This window comes from Haliotis cracherodii, unplaced genomic scaffold (assembly GCF_022045235.1).
Source record: "Haliotis cracherodii isolate W230 unplaced genomic scaffold, xgHalCrac1.p SCAF_14, whole genome shotgun sequence".
NCBI classification, from domain to species: domain Eukaryota; kingdom Metazoa; phylum Mollusca; class Gastropoda; order Lepetellida; family Haliotidae; genus Haliotis; species Haliotis cracherodii.
The window spans coordinates 4,705,926-4,712,405 of record NW_027266269.1 but is presented as its reverse complement, the minus strand read 5'-3'; the positions used below and the strand labels follow the sequence as shown (position 1 = coordinate 4,712,405).

Here is a 6,480-nt window from a genome sequence, read left to right as displayed (position 1 = left end):
TCTTTCATCACAAGGGATACAGAATGGAGTATCCTCACCTTTCAATATATATTCATTTGTATATCTTGAATGGCCAATACGACATCGTCGTATAATGACCTCATCAAATCTGGACTGACAACCCAAGTAGGTATAACCGATATCTGGTTTAATTTCATGTAATTTATTGATACCTACTTGGGTGTCCCACTTCTTTTGCATCAGATCCCTGATGTAACATCTGATCACTGGTTTATAATCACTGTATGGAATTTGAAGTGGTGTCACAGATTTGTTGAGGGCAGCTTTTGCAGCAGCATCGGCCATCGTGTTACCAGTTATGTCAACATGACTGGGTAACCAACAGAAAACGATGTCGTATTGGCCAGTAGCAAGAACATTATATAATTCGACAATTTCTAATAAAAGTGGATTATGACATGCATTATTTTGAATGGCCTGAAGACATGAAAGAGAATCAGAAAATATGATAAATTGATGATATTGGGATTGTTGATGAATGTATTCAAGAGCTGTAAGAATAGCTTTAGATTCTGCTGTAAAAATGGAACAAGCATCAGGTAATCTGGACGAGATTGTTTTCGATCCAATGACAGTGGCGCTAGCCACTGAACCACCATCCTTGGATCCATCAGTAAATATAGATCGATAAGTATTGTAGGTATGTCGTAACTGAAGATATTCCTGCTGATATTGGAATTGATTAGTTTCTGATTTCTTTAGTTTTGTTAATTCAAGATCTACCTGTGGCTTTACGAGTTGCTACGGAGGAGACGACACTAAATTGGTGGGAGATATGTTAGAAAGTTCAATTTCTGCAGCAGAAACGTCTGGCTTTATCCTTATGCCAAGAGGTGGAGTGAGGGATTGTTTCTTGAGATAGAGATCCTCATACAGCGGATGATATACGCAGTGATAAGCTGGATTAGATGGATTAGAGAACAGTTTAGTAATGTATTGTAAGGATAGTTTTAAGCGACGGTGTTTGAGTGATGGTTCATCAGCCTCAACATACAAGCTATTGATAGGAGAGGTTCTGAAAGCACCAAGACAGAGTCTCAGACCTTGATGGTGGATGGTATCCAATATTTTTAAATTACTTTTACAGGCCCCACCACCTTATCAAAAGAAGCATTTTCCGATCTGATCTTGTTGGTCAAGTCACTGTTTCCACCCACATGTACACTGAAAATGTCTGTTTACAAAATCAAGGATCAGCTCAGAAAATCTGTGGAATCTAAGCAACCCACAGTACATTTCTACTGTGAGACCTGCCAGATCGAAATTCCAGCAGGTGAAAACAGATGTCAACACTGTGACGAATCTTCTGTGTTGGAATATCACAATTTAGACGTTGAACAACAGATAAAAGACTTGTTCAAAGGTTTGAAATCAGATTATCATAAAGTAATAACTCTACTTTACATGGTCTAGAATCTAATTGTGCCTTCCAAAGAAATATTTTCGTCAATACGTAATTTGCAATATTTTCTAGAATTCGGATTTAAATAGTCGAGCGTTCTCATTTGTCTCTCAGTGTAATACATAAACACAGTACTCCTATGTAGCTTGAAGGATATATACCCGGTACATGAATTATATATTTATGATATATGGATTCTTTTTCTTTGTTCATATGAGCACTTCTGCAAGTTAGTAATGAAGGAGAGGGAATCATAAAAGGATGGACAATTGGCAGATATAAGGGATGGATCAGAGTACAGGAAGCTTCTATGTGACCAGTCGGACTTTCAGCCTTCCAACACAGTTCAGCTTTCTTTTCTGTTGAATACTGGTAATTGTTAAACACTTTTCAAACAATAATTTACTTGAGAAGTGCATTCCCATAATGTGCTTATAGTTTCCGATATAATTATACAAGCAATCAGATAACAGGGAATTATTAAGTGCTCTAGATTTGATAACTTGATGAGTGACATCAGCCAATACATATTTAAAGGAAGTAAAAATGGCTGTTTGTACTTGAAACAATTTCAAATCTTGGCCATTGAACACTTGTTTGTGAAAAAAATGATATGTGCATAATTCGATTCCGTTTCCTGCATGGATGGGGTTGCTGTCTATTCCTCATCAAAGAAAGGCAGCTTGTGGCCAGTCTATCTGGCGATAAATGAACTTCCAATAGCTTTGAGGTATGTTTGTTAGACCATAGTTCAGCTCTTACTTGTGCCATATCGTTTGGCAAATTTATGTGGTTTATATTTATGTGGTTTATGGTGCAGGTATTATAATTATGTACAAATGAAAGAATATTAACAATATTTTATCACTTGCCTATGTAATGACTGTGATAAAAGCACTTCATGTTTTTTCAAATGTAGCAATTGCCATTTCAAGTTTAATTTACAAATATTTCAGGTTTTCAAGGAGGTACCTACTGCCATGCCTGTTGTTTTGCCAATCAGAGAAACCAAACATGCTGACCTATTTGGCAAGTCTAATGCAGACACTCGATAGTTTTCAAAAGGGTATGTTCTGTGCACTAAATCATTCTCATACAAGCATGCAAACATTTTTTTGTGTATATAATTATTAACCTAATGGTTATGATGACCTAATGTTGGACACACTTAAACTTTCAGTGTAAATATCATGTCCAATGTGAAAGAATGAACTATATTATTTCATAACTAAGTCCAAATTTTGTTTCAGTAATTGAAATTGACACCTTTTTGGGAAAGAAATTTGTCAAAGGACTCCTACTAGCAGTGTGTGTTGATTTGCCAGCCAGAGCCATGGTCTTAAACATGAAACAATTTAATGGCAAATATGGATGCAATGTTTGTCATGAAGAGGGAGAGACTCAGCCAAATTGCCCACTTCACAGGTATTATCCAGTTGGAGAAAGCTCACAAAGAACTCACAAGTCCATGGTGAATGATGTTCGCACAGCTGTCCAAAGTGGACAAGCTGTAAGTATTTATCATATTTATGCAGTTTGTAAATAAATATTTGACATGTCCCGTGGGCGCCAGTTTTAGATTTGTATATATATTTATGGTTTACTTTTGTACAGTACATGTCAGACTTGCAAATAAATGATTTTCATTTATTTTTATGTTTAGGTAAGAGGAATGAAAGGTGTCTCTGCCCTCCTTGCCTTAAAGCATGTTGACTTATCCAAGATTTGTCCAATCGACTGGATGCACTGTGTGCTCCTTGGAGTAGTGAAGGCTTTGATGAAACTTTGGCTGTGTCCTTCACACAAGAACAGATCCTTTTATATTGGAGATAAGGTACAATGTTTCTTTTCACTCATGTCTTTCTCCAAGGGCAAACTTAGTTCATAGTGTAATTTAAAAAATTGTGCAATTGTGTAATTTTGATGAACTTGTTCTTAAGGGTGAAACGATACATCGGTACACCGGTGCTTTCAAGTGACAATACGATACACAATGTTATTTTCTGTCTCGATTCATTTACTAATCATTAAATGACATCAGCATTTTTGTCAGTCAAATATCGCAAAATTAGCATTTCAATGATACATATTGTATCGTGACCTTGCTGTATTGTTTCACCCCTACTTATTTTGATGCTAAGTAATACCCGTGCTGTCTTGAAAACAACTTTGTAAGCCTCAGCATCTGTGTTAACAAGGTTCATGTGTTGTTCCAGATTGCACTGATGGATAGAAGGCTCCTACACATCCAAGTGCCGGATTTCATAACCCGACGACCAAGCAGCATAGCTGAGCAGGCTCACTGGAAAGGTCAGCTGTAGCATTTTACATCATCCTGTATCTTCAAATATACTGTGGGCAGTCGGGTAGCCTAGTGGTTAAAGCGTTCGCTCATTACGCTGAAGACCCGGGTTCGATTCCCGATATGGGTACAATGTGTGAAGCCCATTTCTGGTGTCCCCTGCCGTGATATTGCTGGAATATTGCTAAAAGTTACGTAAAATCAAACTCACTCACTCACTAAAATATACTGTCATATAAAGTTGTCCCAGCAATAGTTGGGACGGTTCGCAAGATATTTGTGGATCCCATAATGCATCTTTGCTTTGGTTGATGTGCGTATGTCCATGCATATGTATCAATTGTGGATTTCATGTTTCAGCTACTGAGTGCCGGGAATGGCTGATACACTTCTCAATTCCTGTGCTTAGGGGTCTGTTGAAATATCCAGTCAGTGTCCACTACTTCTTGCTTGTTTATGCAATGAGCTTGTTAACAAAGGAAGTTGTAACACTGGAAGACATCAGTGTTGCCGAAGACATGTTGACAGACTTCTGTACTGTGTTTCCTGACATATATGGTGAGTTAGTTATGTTGCTTAGCTTGATTGCAAATCACTTCCAAAGTAAAATTAAGGAAATCTGCATAATATGACATTTTTAGAAACAATTTAAGTAAGAATAGAAATTTGTTAAGATGAATAATTCTGTATAGCACGACTCAGACCTGCATCACTTCGGCCTTTCCTCCCACTTTAAGCTGAAACCCTGTGATATGACTGGAATACTGTTAAAAGCGGCATAAAACTCATTCATTCAAGATGGGGTTAGGATGAATTCAATGATATTTATGTTATGTTTCCTTTTTAATTTAGGTATTGCCAAACAGAGCATGAACATACATATGCTGACCCACCTTCCTCACTTTGTGCAGAAACAACAAAACAAGAAGTAAAATACACAATTTATTATAAAACTTGGCACAAATTGGGAGCTGGCTCGGTTGTTGCTTAAGAATGATATAAGTTTTGTAAGATTGGTTGCAGGGGCAAGCCGGCCTGGGCAACCGTGAGGAAGCAGCTGATTGTAGGGGCAAGCCAGCCTGACAAGAGCTGTGTGTGTGCAGGGGCAGTAGCCGGCCTGCGAAGAGGGATATGAATTATGATTGGAATGTGAAAATGAAGTCGGGGAGATTATGAAATAAAATGCCAAAGAGTAAAGAATAAGGTATGAATGTTAAGCAACAGCCGGCACAACTCCGAGGAGGTAGCATGGGGTGGCCGGAGGGTGAAACATGGCTGACGAAGAACTCAGAAGGAACATAGAATACGCATGCGCAACATGTCGGAAATAATAAAGACCGTGATGCACCATGAATTAATATTTAAGAAATGGTGCCTGTGGATTATTAATAGAAATGTACAAGATATAGATGCTGAGATTACATATTGATATAAGAAAAAGATAATATTTGATGAAATACGTAAGTATATTTAGGATTACGATAAAATTGTGAAGGTACATTATGTAGCTGTGAGACAACGGAAGTAAACAGGGTATAAAAATAGACGGGATGTGAGGTAAACACGTGCTTGGATATAACATAGAAAATGTTAAAGTAATTATGCATTGATGGATTAATTTAGGAATAAGGCAAGTGAGTAAAAGGGAATTAAGGAAATATTTAGTGGAATAATATTACGTAATGAAGGGAATAGCTGATAAAATAGTAAGAGTAGGCAGGGAGGTAGTGGTAATTATTTCTGCACAAACAAAAATATTAAATTTACATTTTGTGCAGAAACAACAAAACAAGAAGTAAAATACACAATTTATTATAAAACTTGGCACAAATTGGGAGCTGGCTCGGTTGTTGCTTATGAATGATATAAGTTTTGTAAGATTGGTTGAAGGGGCAAGCCAGCCTGGACAAACGTGGGGAAGCAGCTGATTGTAGGGGCAAGCCGGCCTGACAAAGAGCTGTGTGTGTGCAGGGGCAGTAGCCGGCCTGCGAAGAGGGATATGAATTATGATTGGAATGTGAAAATGAATTGGGGGAGATTATGAAATAAAATGCCCAAAGTGAGATAACAACCGAGAGCCCCCCTATTCCCCACTGCCAGACCGAGTGGATTAATACGACAAACTTTGAAGGGAGGTAGGTGAAAAGGTCCACATACATACTCGTTATCAACCTCTATTTGAACTGCTGTATCCACGGCTTGTGGATTTCTCCTGGCAGTAAGATTATTTGCACATTCTAAAGTCACAGTTGGTGCTGCAGAAATCATGGGATTGAATCCGAATGTAAATCCTTGAATAACGTAGTTTGCAAAATCACGATCTGGATGTGCTTGGAGTTCATGTGTTAGGACACTAACATTCACTGGAGGACTATCCACTAAGTCTTGTCATTGATCCGATTTGCGTTTATTCTGCCAGCAGACAGATTTACCATGAGAGGTAGCTTGGCAGGTCAGGCAAGTATGTGCAAAATTACACCGTTCCCTGGAGCACCCGAGTTCATTGAAGTTATTGCACACTTCTCTGTTAGCATGGAACACGCGTGTGCGACCTTTCGAATCTTGTTCTCTGATGGTTCGGGACTGATTGTGGATTCGATCGCCAGGGAACTTGACTGGCTTGAAGGAGAAGGGAGCATTAGGACATTCTGCTTTGATGTGATCTATGCTGTCACACCCAGAACACACTTTCCTCTTCAAATGGGCACAACAGGCATTAAAAATGTTAGTATCAGGTTTGACCAATCTATTGGTT

The 6,480-nt window shown here is 38.3% G+C and overlaps 1 pseudogene; it reads left to right on the top strand.

Annotated features, from left to right (window-relative positions):
• Nucleotides 1-1,191: 1,191 nt before the first annotated feature.
• LOC139460465 (uncharacterized) lies at nt 1,192-4,357 on the top strand (annotated as a pseudogene).
• Nucleotides 4,358-6,480: the final 2,123 nt, after the last annotated feature.